Genomic DNA, 19,522 nt, shown 5'->3' on the forward strand with positions numbered 1-19,522 from the left:
GTTACGTCTGATATTTGCAATCATCTGCCTCATACTTTCGCATATTTCGCATACTTGTTGACAAGATCCTGGCCTATTTCTGGTTTGGATCATCTAGTAAAGTGGTGCCACAACGAAACAGTGAATTAAACCTGGTTTCGGTCAATATTTTACAGGACAACGCCGGTTATGTCTGGGTTAGTTCTGGTATTTGCAATCGTCTGGCTCACACCTTCGCATTTTTCGCATACTTGTTGGCCAGATCCTGGGTGTTTCCTGGTATGGATCACGTAGTTATGTGGTGCCACACTGAAATGGTCAGCTAAACCTGGTTCCGATTAATATTTCATTGGAAAACGCCAGTGATGTCTGGGTAAGTTCTGGTATTTGCAATCATCTGGCTCATACTTTCGCATTTTTCGCATACTTCTTGGCCAGATCCTGGGTCTTTTCTGGTTTGGATCACGTAGTAATGTGGTACCACACCGAAACAGTCAATTAAACCTGGTTGCGATTAATATTTTAGATGATAACGCGAGTTAGGTCTGGGATAGGTCTGGGATTTGCCCTTGTTACATCGCTCGCACGACTTTTGATCTAGCATGTTTCCTATTACTATATTCTATACTTTGTTAATTAAAATTAATATATTATTGTTCAATTGAATATATTCTCTTTTATTATAAATAATATAACGAATTTATATTAATGTTGTAGGATTCTCATTTATATTCTGTTTTGCGAATTAATATATTAATATTCTCTTTTATTATAAATAATATTCAGTATTGCGAATTAATATTAAAGTATTCTCTTTTATTATAAATAATTTTCAGTATTGCGAATTAGTTTTATAAGTATTCTCTATTATTATAAATAGTTGCGAATTAACATTGTATTGTTCTCTACTATTATAAATAATTGCGACTTAACATTGTAGCGTTCTCTATTATTATAAATAATATTCAGTATTATATATTTATACCAATATTTTATACATAATTAAAGAATGGAGGTACGCGTGAATTTGAATTGTTAAATAAGAATGGACATATGTGAGAGTTTAAATTGTTAACTAAGAATGAAGAAACGCGAGGATTTTTATTATTAATTAAGAGTAGGCGAATTGTATTGCCAATCAGGGGCCAGCTTAGTTAAGTAACATTCATTATGAACAAACATTTATTGAACATTGTACAAATTCAATTGGGACACCCGTTGTACACATTTCGCCGAGCACCCGGTACGTGGTGCCAAGATAACAGCATCCGGTCAGCTCACTCGTGGAGCCCTGACGCTGAATCAGCAGTCGCCAGAGGGAGAGAGAACGCACGAGAGCAGCCATCCTTCTCGCACCAGTAGCTGCTGACGCAGCATCGCTGTCTCTCAATACCTGCACCGTGCTAACCACCAGCTGCTGAAGTTGCAATTCCATCTCGCTCCAGCCAGGAGTTCTCAACGCCGTTTCTTTCCAACCTGGAAGGGAAAAACCGTATAAATTAAGCGCTCAATCAAGAGCGTAGCCTTTAGTCGTCGTCTTAATAGTCACGCTAATTGTCCGCAACGTTATAATTTCTATTTCACGACTCGAGCAAAGGGTCCTTAATTGTACAACGAAATGAACTACATTTTAAGACTTAAACGTCTCTATTCAATTAAACCTCGACGATAATTAATTAATTACTACTCGGCCCGAGCAAGGGGTCTCAAATCGTATAAAGTAGCAACTTATATTCTACGACTAACTTCTTACTTCGTATTAATTATTATAACTTCATTTTGAATAAGTCAAAGTCAAGAATCTTCGGCATTGAATTTAAACGAGTTAGAGTCAAGATTGAATATCATAGTGACTCGACTGTGTGTTCCAGAACGACCACACCTTTACCAAATTATCCTATCACGGTTCAAACATATCTATCTGTGCCCACCAGAGGCACGGGATTTGTGGAAAACCGTTTCCGCCTATAAAATTCATACCATTTCCTATTCAATACCTGTCTATCTGTGCCCACCAGAGGCACGGGACAATGTGGCGAATCTTTCCATCATTCCTCTCAGAATCGTGTTAATTCAAAGGGGACCTATCTGTGCCCACCAGAGGCACGGGGTTTCACGGAGAGTTAAACAGCTTTGAGAGATTCTTCAGGCGAGTATTTCATTGATCGCGTAAATTCATTTTGTAATTGGTAAAGCAATATTAGTGAGAATCAATGCCTAAGAGACGACGTGCGGGTCGTAAGATTCAGCTACGAAAAGTATTCGCGGAACTATATAATCCGGCGGATGTGGAGAGATACCCGTTGGGAATCCGCGAGGTTCCAGTCATCACCTCCATAGTGAAGATCCAGTATCCTGTCGTCGCAGCTGTAACTTCGCTAGCCGATATCAAAGAATTCAGGGTAACGCCGTGGCAGCATTTCGCTGTACCGACACCAGCCACATCGCAGCAGACGTCAGCAGCCGTTACCGACCCTCGCCTGCAGTCAAACAACCCTTCTATGCCAGAGCTGGCATAAGAACACCAGGGCAGCGCCAGATCTACAGCCGGCACATTGCCGACGGCTTTCTGCATCACCAGTAGCTGAGAGCTGCTCTTTCAACCACCGTTCTACAGCCGGCACATTACCGACGGCTTTCTTCATCACCAGCGGCCGTGAGCTGTTTCATCAACCAGCGTACCGGCAGCTTATCATCGACCGGTGAGTCCCTATCCTATTGTACGCTCGAAGCCTGCTACCGTGCGTTAAATTCCCGGTTAGACGTGGACGGAAGTGCCTCGTGGACCAAAAACGACTACTCAAACCGTGACGATCCGGACTCGTGGTGATCTCTTTTTATTTTACCGCGACGAAAACCCGGGACGTGACAAATTTTTGGTGGCAGCGGTGGGATAATTTCGAGTGGTCCGTACGGAACAGTAAAAGCACGTTAGGTCAGGGACAAACATTTTAGGTAACGAGTAAATTTTTGGTGGCAGTGAGAAATTTTTAGTGGCAGCTACAAACGTTTTCGAATTTTAATTTTAACTTTTACAACATGAGCAGCAAAGATAATATGAATTCGAAAGGGGCAGCCAGTCCCCAATCTCTACTCTCGGAAGCAGAATTAATCGCCCTGCAGAAACAGTTAGTTGAAAAGGAGAAGCGGTTACGTAAAGAGGACAAGGCATTAGAAGCACAACGCCGCGAAATTCAGGAAGCCGCGGAATTAAAGTTAGAGTTAGAGAAATTAAACTCCGAGTTAAAAGTTGCGAAAACCAATCCTTCGGGTTTTGATATGGAAGAAATCCGGGCAGAACTAAATGAAGTTAGGCGCGAAATTGACCGTTTACGCGAACTTCGAGAAGAAAGGATTATGGAGGATATACCGCGAGCAAGATTAAACGTAGATAGTCCAGAACCGGGAAATTATTCGTTAAAAGAGGCAGTTGAATCAGTACCAATTTTTGACGGATGTAATATGCCAATATTTTCTTTCAATCGCGCTTGTCGACGCGCGCGAGATATTGTATCGCCTCACGTAGAAGGCACTCTGACAGAATTAGTCATTAATAAATTACGCGGAAGGGCTTATACCGCCGTAGAGGACGAGGGTTGCCGAAATATTTTACAGTTATGCAACCGGCTACAAGATGTTTTTGGATCGAACAAAACTATAGACCATTACCGCGGGGAATTAGCAAATATTTTTCAAGGGCCGTCAGAACATATTTTAGATTACATTAGCCGAGTTAAGGACTTAAGAACCGCGATTCTCGATTGCGAGAGAAGTAATCCAGATCCGATGGACATAAACCGCTTAACGCACGACAGTTTTGTAAATGGTTTAATTCCGGTGTTGCGTATAGACGTAAAGTCGCGACCACATACCACGTTAGGTTCGGCATATGATGCGGCGATCGATGCTTTTAAACAATACGAGCTAGATAGAACTCGTTATGAGCCGCCGAAACGCGTTCAATTTTCGGAGGGAAGACGCGAAATTATTAACCACCCGGTACGTGCGAATAGTATTCCTCCAAGACAAAGCAACTGGTCATATTCTAGCACGGAGCGCACGCGATATCAAGCTCCCGCGTCTCGAGAACTGTTATCTCCGCGATACGAGACGCCCGTTCGCGGCGTAACTTCACCCATACGTAATCCCGGTCCCAGGCGCGACAATTTTAATTCTCGATTCTGTAATTACTGCAAAACTCCTGGTCATGATATACATGAGTGTAGGAAGAGGGAGTTCAATGCTCGGAATTCGGGAAACGGGCAACCCCTCCCCTCGACTTCCGGCCAGCGACGGGAGGAGGTAAACTCGAAAGCAATCAGGCCGATAACGTCGGAAATTACCGAGTCGCCGGTATCCGAACACTGAAGAATTCTACAGTGCCACAAATTCTAGTTTCCGCACCCGAATTGACTAACGCTGCCATTTTTATGATCGACACGGGCGCAGAACTAAATCTTATAAAAGAGAACGCATTAAAAAAGGAGGTCACCATTGATCCGACGGAAATAATTAAATTGTGTGGCATTACAGAGGGTCATGTTAAAACCCTGGGAACAACGTTAATCAAAATCAATTCTTGCCCCGTAAAGTTTTGTGTGGTTCACGAGGATTTCCCAATACCTACTAGTGGAATTTTGGGATCAATCTTTTTAAAGGAGGGCGCAGAAATATCCTATGCGAAAGGCTCAATTCAATGGAAGGGAACAGAAATCCCATTTCACAATGTAAAACAAATAGTAATTCCCGCTTGCACGGTAGCATGCATCGAAGCAGGGACCACCGGGCCCGCCGTGGGTTTTATACGCAAACAAGAAATTATGAGCGGAGTGCTAATTTGTGATTCACTCGTCCAAAATCGCAACGGGTACGTTTATGTTAAATGCGCGAACACAACTAACGAATCGGTTACTTTTCCGATGCCATTTTTGGAGATAGAAGAGGTAGAATCAATTCAGAGTAATAAGGATGTGCCACGTGAATGTAATAAGCCCGAATCCGTTTCGGCAATCGTCGTTGAACACTGTAAGCCCGGATCCGCTCCGGCAAGTCTTAATAATTCTAGTAAGCCCGAATCCGTTTCGGCAATCGTCGTTGAACACTGTAAATCCGGATCCGCTCCGGCGAGTCTTAATAATTCTAGTAAGCCCGAATCCGTTTCGGCAATCGTCGTTGAACACTGTAAGCCCGGATCCGCTCCGGCAAGTCTTAATAATTCTAATAAGCCCGAATCCGTTTCGGCATTTTTCGATAAAGAGTCAGAATCACAAGTGCACTTTAGCTCCGTTTCTTCGTCTGATATTATTTCTAAAACCGGTTCTACTATGTCAAACTCTCCGTCGTCGAGTCATAAAGAAGTACTGAATATAATTTCCCCAAGTCACTCGAACGCGGAGGAAAGGTATTATCCCTGTAAACCCGAATCTGTTTCGGTATGGCATAACGAAAATAACGAGTTCGAATCACAAATATCAACCATTTCTAAACATCGCCTGCCATATGACGGCAGGGCAACGGGCATAAATGCTTTTAATCACTTGAACGAGCAGAAAAGAATTTGCAAATACGCGAACGTCTTATTAATCCACATACGATCTGATATCAAGGAAAATTATATTCAGCAACTATACCATAAGCGTAGGGACAAAAAGAACGCAGCGAGTTACTCAAGTCTTTCCCCACCACAAAGGGCCTAGGTATAAAATGAGGCTCGTGCCTTGGGATAGTCAGTTTCTCGCGAACAATCGAACAATGTATATTCGGGTAGCAATCGTAAATGTTATTCTTGGTCACGCATTGGCCATCATCGGCTATGATTGTGGGGGGCGAACGTTGAATGTTACCACCTTCTCTGCCATCGACGAACCAGACTGTAACTCTGAGGAAATCGAACCAACGACCGAAGTACGGGATATTCAGCTGCTTCAATTGGCAGATTTTAAAGAGACATCGGTTGAGCAATGTAACATCGAAATTGACAGGACGATCTTCTACTGCGGGATGCATTCACATGTGTCAGTAGTAAACAACGGCAGGCAGCAATACATATCCACGATATCCAAGGAAACCTGCAGGACTCTGCATGACACGGGGTCAATATTCATTAATGCCGCTATACAGGTCACCGGCGTGGTGCCAAACTCTACAACAACAAGGAGCCTTACCCTGGCCGGAATAGTGAATTCGGAGGGTACCTGTTCGGGAACTACATACAGCGATCCATACGGAACGTGGACAAGTGTAGTGGTACAAGCAGTAGCTAGGATCTCATTAAAAAATTATGTGGCCCCGGTAAAATTAAGTACGAACGAGGTAATTTTACATTCGGGACAACGTTGCAAACTACAGCTCGGGCATTAATTGGATTCGGAAGACGGTTTCAGCTATTGGGACAGCGCACCAGTAGACTCCTGTAATTTTAACGGATATGATGTTTTATACGACGGAAAAGCCACCCGTATCACACCTCCGGGGGATAAGGGACCCGTAGTATACACCGTCGCCTCGGAAGATGCTATGTTCGCGTTGACGGAGACAAGCCGTACCACTATCTGTGGTTATACTCTAGCGAAAACGGAACATCCTAAGTTATTCATCCTGGAAATCACGAAGTCCGGAAGGTTCAAGGAAAAGGCACGGATTCCGGTTAGCAATTTGGACATATTCACGTATGTTAACTCTAAATTCGTCTATGTGGAAAAGCATATGAAAGTACAGATTAAGCAGTTGTACCAGGATTTGGTAAAACAACGTTGCCTCGTGAAACAGCGTGTGCTGCAAAACGCGCTCGCACTAATACATAGTGCGCCGGAAGAAGTAGCGATCGCAATAGCCCGCGCACCCGGTTATATGATAATTCCATCGGGGGGAGCTATACATTTAGTAAAATGTATTCCAGTAAACTGCCAAGCTCGAAAAACAGAGGAATGTTATAACGAACTTCTTGTAACTTATAATAATGCATCTTATTTTCTCTTACCACGCACATACATCCTTTCCAGAACAGGAGCACGCGAAACCTGCTACGAACTAATGCCCACTTTGTATAAGCTTCAGGGGACATGGTATAGGCTGTCTCCGAGGTTGGTGGAAAGTTTACCACCGCAACCCTTAGCTCCGCTGACGAAATCGACATGGAAGTACGTCGATCCCAAGAGTCTCGCTAATGGCGGGATTTACTCGCACGAAGACCTGGAAAAGCTGAAAGAACACATCATGTTCCCCATCGAAAAGGGGGCGATAGTCAGCTCGTTGGCACAGGGGGCCACGGGTCGGCAATATACACCAGGCGCCATTTCCATGTTCAACCGCATCGACGAAGAATCATTGGAGAAGATAGCCAAATCAGTCGGGACCAAGATGTGGGAAGGATTCATTTCCTTCGGTTCATTTACCGCGGGGGTGATTGGAATTTATATTATAGTTCGACTTGTGAAAGGAGCCCTGAGCACGATCGTCAATGACTTCGCATTACACGCAACGTACGGTTGAGGCCTACATCTTTTGGGCGCAATATGGGGCTCATTGACTACTGCTCTTCTCTTCCATGGTCAAAATCGAGAACCAGCAAACACAAGGAATTTGGCCATCGCACCACTGAACGAAGTCACACCACAAACTGATGCGGTGAGTCAAACTTCATGTTCGAATAACGCGGAACGCGTTGCCTCATATTCAGCACGGCGGCAGTCGTATGATTCTTCAGACAGTTAAAAGACTTTATTGCGAAAGAAATTTTTCCTGCGGGAAAATTTCTTTACCGCCAGGAGGGGAGGTGTTACGTCGCTCGCACGACGTTTAATCTAGCATGATTCTTATTACTATATTCTATACTTTGTTAATTAAAATAATATTCAGTATTGCGAATTAGTATTATAAGTATTCTCTCTTATTATAAATAATTGCGAATTAACATTGTAGCGTTCTCTACTATTATAAATAATTGCGACTTAACATTGTAGCGTTAATTAAAGAATGGAGGTACCCGTGAATTTGAATTGTTAAATAAGAATGGACGTATGTGACAGTTTAAATTGTTAACTAAGAATGAAGGAACACGAGGATTTTTATTATTAATTAAGAGTAGGAGAATTGTATTGCCAATCAGGGACCAGCTTAGTTAAGTAACATTAATTATGAACAAACATTTATTGAACATTGTACAAATTCAATTGGGATACCCGTTGTACACATTTGCTCCATTCTTTAATTATGCATAAAATATTGGTATAAATATATAATACTGAATATTATTTATAATAATAGAGAACGCTACAATGTTAAGTCGCAATTACTTATAATAGTAGAGAACGCTACAATGTTAATTCGCAATTATTTATAATAATAGAGAATACTTATAATACTAATTCGCAATACTGAATATTATTTAAAATAAAAGAGAATACTTTAATATTAATTCGCGATACTGAATATTATTTATAATAAAAGAGAATATTAATATATTAATTCGCAATACTGAATATAAATGTGAATCCTACAACATTAATATACATTCGTTATATTATTTATAATAAAAGAGGATATATTGAATTGAACAATAATATATTAATTTTAATTAACAAAGTATAGAATATAGTAATAGGAATCATGCTAGATTAAACGTCGTGCGAGCGACGTAACACCTCCCCTCCTGGCGGTAAAGAAATTTTCCCGCAGGAAAAATTTCTTTCGCAATAAAGTCTTTTAACTGTCTGAAGAATCATACGACTGCCGCCGTGCTGAATATGAGGCAACGCGTTCCGCGTTATTCGAACATGAAGTTTGACTCACCGCATCAGTTTGTGGTGTGACTTCGTTCAGTGGTGCGATGGCCAAATTCCTTGTGTTTGCTGGTTCTCGATTTTGACCATGGAAGAGAAGAGCAGTAGTCAATGAGCCCCATATTGCGCCCAAAAGATGTAGGCCTCAACCGTACGTTGCGTGTAATGCGAAGTCATTGACGATCGTGCTCAGGGCTCCTTTCACAAGTCGAACTATAATATAAATTCCAATCACCCCCGCGGTAAATGAACCGAAGGAAATGAACCCTTCCCACATCTTGGTCCCGACTGATTTGGCTATCTTCTCCAATGATTCTTCGTCGATGCGGTTGAACATGGAAATGGCGCCTGGTGTATATTGCCGACCCGTGGCCCCCTGTGCCAACGAGCTGACTATCGCCCCCTTTTCGATGGGGAACATGATGTGTTCTTTCAGCTTTTCCAGGTCTTCGTGCGAGTAAATCCCGCCATTAGCGAGACTCTTGGGATCGACGTACTTCCATGTCGATTTCGTCAGCGGAGCTAAGGGTTGCGGTGGTAAACTTTCCACCAACCTCGGAGACAGCCTATACCATGTCCCCTGAAGCTTATACAAAGTGGGCATTAGTTCGTAGCAGGTTTCGCGTGCTCCTGTTCTGGAAAGGATGTATGTGCGTGGTAAGAGAAAATAAGATGCATTATTATAAGTTACAAGAAGTTCGTTATAACATTCCTCTGTTTTTCGAGCTTGGCAGTTTACTGGAATACATTTTACTAAATGTATAGCTCCCCCCGATGGAATTATCATATAACCGGGTGCGCGGGCTATTGCGATCGCTACTTCTTCCGGCGCACTATGTATTAGTGCGAGCGCGTTTTGCAGCACACGCTGTTTCACGAGGCAACGTTGTTTTACCAAATCCTGGTACAACTGCTTAATCTGTACTTTCATATGCTTTTCCACATAGACGAATTTAGAGTTAACATACGTGAATATGTCCAAATTGCTAACCGGAATCCGTGCCTTTTCCTTGAACCTTCCGGACTTCGTGATTTCCAGGATGAATAACTTAGGATGTTCCGTTTTCGCTAGAGTATAACCACAGATAGTGGTACGGCTTGTCTCCGTCAACGCGAACATAGCATCTTCCGAGGCGACGGTGTATACTACGGGTCCCTTATCTCCCGGAGGTGTGATACGGGTGGCTTTTCCGTCGTATAAAACATCATATCCGTTAAAATTACAGGAGTCTACTGGTGCGCTGTCCCAATAGCTGAAACCGTCTTCCGAATCCAATTAATGCCCGAGCTGTAGTTTGCAACGTTGTCCCGAATGTAAAATTACCTCGTTCGTACTTAATTTTACCGGGGCCACATAATTTTTTAATGAGATCCTAGCTACTGCTTGTACCACTACACTTGTCCACGTTCCGTATGGATCGCTGTATGTAGTTCCCGAACAGGTACCCTCCGAATTCACTATTCCGGCCAGGGTAAGGCTCCTTGTTGTTGTAGAGTTTGGCATCACGCCGGTGACCTGTATAGCGGCATTAATGAATATTGACCCCGTGTCATGCAGAGTCCTGCAGGTTTCCTTGGATATCGTGGATATGTATTGCTGCCTGCCGTTGTTTACTACTGACACATGTGAATGCATCCCGCAGTAGAAGATCGTCCTGTCAATTTCGATGTTACATTGCTCAACCGATGTCTCTTTAAAATCTGCCAATTGAAGCAGCTGAATATCCCGTACTTCGGTCGTTGGTTCGATTTCCTCAGAGTTACAGTCTGGTTCGTCGATGGCAGAGAAGGTGGTAACATTCAACGTTCGCCCCCCACAATCATAGCCGATGATGGCCAATGCGTGACCAAGAATAACATTTACGATTGCTACCCGAATATACATTGTTCGATTGTTCGCGAGAAACTGACTATCCCAAGGCACGAGCCTCATTTTATACCTAGGCCCTTTGTGGTGGGGAAAGACTTGAGTAACTCGCTGCGTTCTTTTTGTCCCTACGCTTATGGTATAGTTGCTGAATATAATTTTCCTTGATATCAGATCGTATGTGGATTAATAAGACGTTCGCGTATTTGCAAATTCTTTTCTGCTCGTTCAAGTGATTAAAAGCATTTATGCCCGTTGCCCTGCCGTCATATGGCAGGCGATGTTTAGAAATGGTTGATATTTGTGATTCGAACTCGTTATTTTCGTTATGCCATACCGAAACAGATTCGGGTTTACAGGGATAATACCTTTCCTCCGCGTTCGAGTGACTTGGGGAAATTATATTCAGTACTTCTTTATGACTCGACGACGGAGAGTTTGACATAGTAGAACCGGTTTTAGAAATAATATCAGACGAAGAAACGGAGCTAAAGTGCACTTGTGATTCTGACTCTTTATCGAAAAATGCCGAAACGGATTCGGGCTTATTAGAATTATTAAGACTTGCCGGAGCGGATCCGGGCTTACAGTGTTCAACGACGATTGCCGAAACGGATTCGGGCTTACTAGAATTATTAAGACTCGCCGGAGCGGATCCGGATTTACAGTGTTCAACGACGATTGCCGAAACGGATTCGGGCTTACTAGAATTATTAAGACTTGCCGGAGCGGATCCGGGCTTACAGTGTTCAACGACGATTGCCGAAACGGATTCGGGCTTATTACATTCACGTGGCACATCCTTATTACTCTGAATTGATTCTACCTCTTCTATCTCCAAAAATGGCATCGGAAAAGTAACCGATTCGTTAGTTGTGTTCGCGCATTTAACATAAACGTACCCGTTGCGATTTTGGACGAGTGAATCACAAATTAGCACTCCGCTCATAATTTCTTGTTTGCGTATAAAACCCACGGCGGGCCCGGTGGTCCCTGCTTCGATGCATGCTACCGTGCAAGCGGGAATTACTATTTGTTTTACATTGTGAAATGGGATTTCTGTTCCCTTCCATTGAATTGAGCCTTTCGCATAGGATATTTCTGCGCCCTCCTTTAAAAAGATTGATCCCAAAATTCCACTAGTAGGTATTGGGAAATCCTCGTGAACCACACAAAACTTTACGGGGCAAGAATTGATTTTGATTAACGTTGTTCCCAGGGTTTTAACATGACCCTCTGTAATGCCACACAATTTAATTATTTCCGTCGGATCAATGGTGACCTCCTTTTTTAATGCGTTCTCTTTTATAAGATTTAGTTCTGCGCCCGTGTCGATCATAAAAATGGCAGCGTTAGTCAATTCGGGTGCGGAAACTAGAATTTGTGGCACTGTAGAATTCTTCAGTGTTCGGATACCGGCGACTCGGTAATTTCCGACGTTATCGGCCTGATTGCTTTCGAGTTTACCTCCTCCCGTCGCTGGCCGGAAGTCGAGGGGAGGGGTTGCCCGTTTCCCGAATTCCGAGCATTGAACTCCCTCTTCCTACACTCATGTATATCATGACCAGGAGTTTTGCAGTAATTACAGAATCGAGAATTAAAATTGTCGCGCCTGGGACCGGGATTACGTATGGGTGAAGTTACGCCGCGAACGGGCGTCTCGTATCGCGGAGATAACAGTTCTCGAGACGCGGGAGCTTGATATCGCGTGCGCTCCGTGCTAGAATATGACCAGTTGCTTTGTCTTGGAGGAATACTATTCGCACGTACCGGGTGGTTAATAATTTCGCGTCTTCCCTCCGAAAATTGAACGCGTTTCGGCGGCTCATAACGAGTTTTATCTAGCTCGTATTGTTTAAAAGCATCGATCGCCGCATCATATGCCGAACCTAACGTGGTATGTGGTCGCGACTTTACGTCTATACGCAACACCGGAATTAAACCATTTACAAAACTGTCGTGCGTTAAGCGGTTTATGTCCATCGGATCTGGATTACTTCTCTCGCAATCGAGAATCGCGGTTCTTAAGTCCTTAACTCGGCTAATGTAATCTAAAATATGTTCTGACGGCCCTTGAAAAATATTTGCTAATTCCCCGCGGTAATGGTCTATAGTTTTGTTCGATCCAAAAACATCTTGTAGCCGGTTGCATAACTGTAAAATATTTCGGCAACCCTCGTCCTCTACGGCGGTATAAGCCCTTCCGCGTAATTTATTAATGACTAATTCTGTCAGAGTGCCTTCTACGTGAGGCGATACAATATCTCGCGCGCGTCGACAAGCGCGATTGAAAGAAAATATTGGCATATTACATCCGTCAAAAATTGGTACTGATTCAACTGCCTCTTTTAACGAATAATTTCCCGGTTCTGGACTATCTACGTTTAATCTTGCTCGCGGTATATCCTCCATAATCCTTTCTTCTCGAAGTTCGCGTAAACGGTCAATTTCGCGCCTAGCTTCATTTAGTTCTGCCCGGATTTCTTCCATATCAAAACCCGAAGGATTGGTTTTCGCAACTTTTAACTCGGAGTTTAATTTCTCTAACTCTAACTTTAATTCCGCGGCTTCCTGAATTTCGCGGCGTTGTGCTTCTAATGCCTTGTCCTCTTTACGTAACCGCTTCTCCTTTTCAACTAACTGTTTCTGCAGGGCGATTAATTCTGCTTCCGAGAGTAGAGATTGGGGACTGGCTGCCCCTTTCGAATTCATATTATCTTTGCTGCTCATGTTGTAAAAGTTAAAATTAAAATTCGAAAACGTTTGTAGCTGCCACTAAAAATTTCTCACTGCCACCAAAAATTTACTCGTTACCTAAAATGTTTGTCCCTGACCTAACGTGCTTTTACTGTTCCGTACGGACCACTCGAAATTATCCCACCGCTGCCACCAAAAATTTGTCACGTCCCGGGTTTTCGTCGCGGTAAAATAAAAAGAGATCACCACGAGTCCGGATCGTCACGGTTTGAGTAGTCGTTTTTGGTCCACGAGGCACTTCCGTCCACGTCTAACCGGGAATTTAACGCACGGTAGCAGGCTTCGAGCGTACAATAGGATAGGGACTCACCGGTCGATGATAAGCTGCCGGTACGCTGGTTGATGAAACAGCTCACGGCCGCTGGTGATGAAGAAAGCCGTCGGTAATGTGCCGGCTGTAGAACGGTGGTTGAAAGAGCAGCTCTCAGCTACTGGTGATGCAGAAAGCCGTCGGCAATGTGCCGGCTGTAGATCTGGCGCTGCCCTGGTGTTCTTATGCCAGCTCTGGCATAGAAGGGTTGTTTGACTGCAGGCGAGGGTCGGTAACGGCTGCTGACGTCTGCTGCGATGTGGCTGGTGTCGGTACAGCGAAATGCTGCCACGGCGTTACCCTGAATTCTTTGATATCGGCTAGCGAAGTTACAGCTGCGACGACAGGATACTGGATCTTCACTATGGAGGTGATGACTGGAACCTCGCGGATTCCCAACGGGTATCTCTCCACATCCGCCGGATTATATAGTTCCGCGAATACTTTTCGTAGCTGAATCTTACGACCCGCACGTCGTCTCTTAGGCATTGATTCTCACTAATATTGCTTTACCAATTACAAAATGAATTTACGCGATCAATGAAATACTCGCCTGAAGAATCTCTCAAAGCTGTTTAACTCTCCGTGAAACCCCGTGCCTCTGGTGGGCACAGATAGGTCCCCTTTGAATTAACACGATTCTGAGAGGAATGATGGAAAGATTCGCCACATTGTCCCGTGCCTCTGGTGGGCACAGATAGACAGGTATTGAATAGGAAATGGTATGAATTTTATAGGCGGAAACGGTTTTCCACAAATCCCGTGCCTCTGGTGGGCACAGATAGATATGTTTGAACCGTGATAGGATAATTTGGTAAAGGTGTGGTCGTTCTGGAACACACAGTCGAGTCACTATGATATTCAATCTTGACTCTAACTCGTTTAAATTCAATGCCGAAGATTCTTGACTTTGACTTATTCAAAATGAAGTTATAATAATTAATACGAAGTAAGAAGTTAGTCGTAGAATATAAGTTGCTACTTTATACGATTTGAGACCCCTTGCTCGGGCCGAGTAGTAATTAATTAATTATCGTCGAGGTTTAATTGAATAGAGACGTTTAAGTCTTAAAATGTAGTTCATTTCGTTGTACAATTAAGGACCCTTTGCTCGAGTCGTGAAATAGAAATTATAACGTTGCGGACAATTAGCGTGACTATTAAGACGACGACTAAAGGCTACGCTCTTGATTGAGCGCTTAATTTATACGGTTTTTCCCTTCCAGGTTGGAAAGAAACGGCGTTGAGAACTCCTGGCTGGAGCGAGATGGAATTGCAACCTCAGCAGCTGGTGGTTAGCACAGTGCAGGTATTGAGAGACAGCGATGCTGCGTCAGCAGCTACTGGTGCGAGAAGGATGGCTGCTCTCGTGCGTTCTCTCTCCCTCTGGCGACTGCTGATTCAGCGTCAGGGCTCCACGAGTGAGCTGATCGGATGCTGTTATCTTGGCACCACGTACCGGGTGCTCGGCGAAATGTGTACAACGGGTGTCCCAATTGAATTTGTACAATGTTCAATAAATGTTTGTTCATAATGAATGTTACTTAACTAAGCTGGTCCCTGATTGGCAATACAATTCGCCTACTCTTAATTAATAATAAAAATCCTCGCGTTTCTTCATTCTTAGTTAACAATTTAAACTCTCACATATGTCCATTCTTATTTAACAATTCAAATTCACGCGTACCTCCATTCTTTAATTATGTATAAAATATTGGTATAAATATATAATACTGAATATTATTTATAATAATAGAGAACGCTACAATGTTAAGTCGCAATTATTTATAATAGTAGAGAACAATACAATGTTAATTCGCAACTATTTATAATAATAGAGAATACTTATAAAACTAATTCGCAATACTGAAAATTATTTATAATAAAAGAGAATACTTTAATACTAATTCGCAATACTGAATATTATTTATAATAAAAGAGAATATTAATATATTAATTCGCAAAAAAGAATATAAATGAGAATCCTACAACATTAATATAAATTCGTTATATTATTTATAATAAAAGAGAATATATTGAATTGAACAATAATATATTAATTTTAATTAACAAAGTATAGAATATAGTAATAGGAAACATGCTAGATCAAACGTCGTGCGAGCGATGTAACAAGGGCAAATCCCAGACCTACCCCAGACCTTACTTGCGTTATCATCTAAAATATTAATCGCAACCAGGTTTAATTGACTGTTTCGGTGTGGTACCACATTACTACGTGATCCAAACCAGAAAAGACCCAGGATCTCGCCAACAAGTATGCGAAAAATGCGAAAGTATGAGGGAGATGATGGCAAATACCAGACCTAACCCAGATATAACCGGCGTTATCCACGAAAATATTAATCGCGACCAGGTTTAATTGACTGCTACAGTGTCTTACCACATTACTACGTGATCCAAACCAGAAAAGACCCAGGATCTCGCCAACAAGTATGCGAAAAATGCGAAAGTATGAGGGAGATGATTGCAAATACCAGACGTAACCCAGACCTAACCGGCGTTATCCTCTAAAATATTAATCGGAATCAGGTTTAATTGACTCTTCCGGCGTGGTAACACATTACTTCGTGATCCAAACGAGAAAAAACCCTGGATCTGGCCATTCATGTATGCGAAAAATGCGAAAGTATGAGCTAGATGATGGCAAATACCAGAAGTAACCCAGACCTAACCGGTGTTATCCTTTAAAATATTGATCGGAACCAGGTTTGATTGACTGTTTCAGTGTGGTTCCACATTAATACGTGATGCTAACCAGAAAAAAAAACCCAGGATCTGGCCAACAAGTATGCGAAAGATGCGTAGGTATGAGGCAGATGATTGCAAATACCCAGACGTAACCGGCGTTATCCTCTAAAATATTGATCGAAACCAGGTTTAATTGACTGTTTCAGTGTGGTACCACTTTACAACGTGATCCGAACCAGAAAAGACCCAGGATCTGGCCAACAAGTGTGCGAAAAATGCGACTGTATGAGCCAGATGATGGCAAATACCAGACCTAACCCAGATATAACCGGCGTTATCCACGAAAATATTAATCGCGACCAGGTTTAATTGACTGCTACAGTGTCTTACCACATTACTACGTGATCCAAACCAGAAAAGACCCAGGATCTCGCCAACAAGTATGCGAAAAATGCGAAAGTATGAGGGAGATGATTGCAAATACCAGACCTAACCCAGACATAACCGTAGTTATCCTCTAAAATATTCATCGCAACCAGGTTTAATTGACTGCTTCGGTGTGGAACCACATTCCTACGTAATCCAAACCAGTAAAAACCCAGGAACTGGCCAACAAGTATGCGAAAAATGCGAAAGTATGAGTCTGATGATTGCAAATACCAGACCTAACCCAGACATAACCGTCGTTATCCTCTAAACTATTGATCGAAACCAGGTATAATTGACCGTTTCAGTGTGGTACCACCTTACAACGGGATCCGAACCAGGAAAGACCCAGGATCTGGCCAACATGTATGCGAAAAATGCGACTGTATGAGCCAGATGATGGCAAATACCAGACCTAACCCAGATATAACCGGCGTCATCCTCGAAAATATTAATCGCGACCAGGTTTAATTGACTGCTACAGTGTCTAACCACAATACTACGTGATCCAAACCAGAAAAAGCCCAGGATCTGATCAACAAGTGTGCGAAAAATGCGAAAGTATGAGCTAGCTGATGGCAAATACCAGACCTAACCCAGACATAACCGGCGTTATCCTCTAAAATATTGATCGAAACCAGGTTTAATTGACTGTTTCAGTGCGGCACCTCATTAATACGTGATCCTAACCAAAAAAAATCCAGGATTTGGCCAACAAGTGCGCGAAAAATGCGAAAGTATGAGGGAGATGATTAGAAATACCAGACGTAACCCAGACATAACCGGCGTTATCCTCCAAAATATTAATCGCAACCAGGTTGAATTGACTATTTCTGTGTGGCATCACATGAATACTATTTAGACATAACCCAGACATAACCCAGACCTAACCGGTGTTATCCTTTAAAATATTGATCGAAACCAGGTTTAATTGACTGTTTCAGTGTGGTTCCACGTTAATACGTGATGCTAACCAGAAAAAAAACCCAGGATCTGGCCAACAAGTATGCGAAAGATGCGTAAGTATGAGGCAGATGATTGCAAATACCCAGACATAACCGGCGTTATCCTCTAAAATATTGATCGAAACCAGGTTTAATTGACCGTTTCAGTGTGGTACCACTTTACAACGTGATCCGAACCAGAAAAGACCCAGGATCTGGCCAACAAGTCTGCGAAAAATGCGAAAGTATGAGCTAGATGATGGCAAATACCAGACATAACCCGGACATGACCGGCGTCATCCTCCAAAATATTAATCGCAACCAGGTTGAATTGACTATTTCTGTGTGGCACCACATGAATACATGATGCTATCGAGAAAAGAACCCAGGATCTGGCCAACAAGTATGCGAAAAATGCGGAAGTATGAGCTAGATGTTGGCAAATACCAGACCTGACCCGGACATAACCGGCGTTATCCTATAAAATATTGATCCAAACCAGGTTTAATTGACTGTTTCAGTGTGGCACCACATGAATAAGTGATCCTATCGAGAAAAGAACCCAGGACTGGCCAACAAGTATGAGAAAAATGCGAAAGTATGAGCTAGATGTTGGCAAATACCAGACCTAACCCAGACATAACCGGCGTTATCCTGTAAAATATTCATCGAAACCAGGTTTAATTGACTGTTTTAGGATGGCACTTCATTAATACGTGATCCTAACCAAAAAAATCCCAGGATCTGGCGACGAGTATGCGAAAGATGCGAAAGTATTAGCGAGATGATGGCAAATACCAGACCTAACCCAGACCTAACCGGCGTTATCCTCTAAAATATCGACCGAAAACAGGTTTAATTGCCTGTTTCAGTGTGGTACCACTTTACAACGTGATCCGAAGAAGAAAAGACCCAGGATCTGGCCAACAAGTATGCGAAAGATGCGAAAGTATGAGCTAGATGATGGCAAATACCAGACCTAACCCAGACCTAACCGGTGTTATCCTCCAAAATATTAATCGCAACCAGGTTTAATTGACTGTTTCGGTGTGGTTTCACATTACTACGTTATCCAAACCAGAAGAAACCCTGGATCTGGTCAACAAGTATACGAAAAATGCGAAAGTATGAGCCAGATTGGGACATATCCCAGACCTAACACAGACATAACCGGCGTTATCCTCTAAAATATTAATCGCAACCAGGATTAATTGACTGTTTCGGTGTGGAACTACATTCCTACGTGATCCAAACCAGTAAAAAACCAGGAACTGGCCAACAAGTATGCGAAAAATACGAAAGTATGAGTCTGATGATTGCAAATACCAGACTTAACCCAGACCTAACCGGTGTTGTCCTCTAATATATTGATCGAAACCAGATTTAATTGATTGCTTCAGTGTGGTACCACATTACTACGTGATCCAAACCAGAAAAAACCCAGGATCTGGTCAAGAAGTATGCGAAAAATGCGTCTGTGTGAGCCAGATGATGGCAAATACCAGACCTAACCCAGACATAACCGGCGTTATCCTAGAAAATATTAATCTCGATCAGGTTTAATTGACTGCTACAGTGTCTTACCACATTACTAGGTGATCCAAACCAGAAAAAGGCCTGGATCTGGTAAACAAGTATGCGAAATATGCGAAAGTATGAGCTAGATGATGGCAAATACCAGACCTAACCCGGACACGACCGGGGTTATCCTCCAAAATATTAATCGCAACCAGGTTGAATTGACTATTTC

Source organism: Colletes latitarsis, chromosome 1, assembly GCF_051014445.1.
Source record: "Colletes latitarsis isolate SP2378_abdomen chromosome 1, iyColLati1, whole genome shotgun sequence".
Taxonomy (NCBI): Eukaryota; Metazoa; Arthropoda; class Insecta; order Hymenoptera; family Colletidae; genus Colletes; species Colletes latitarsis.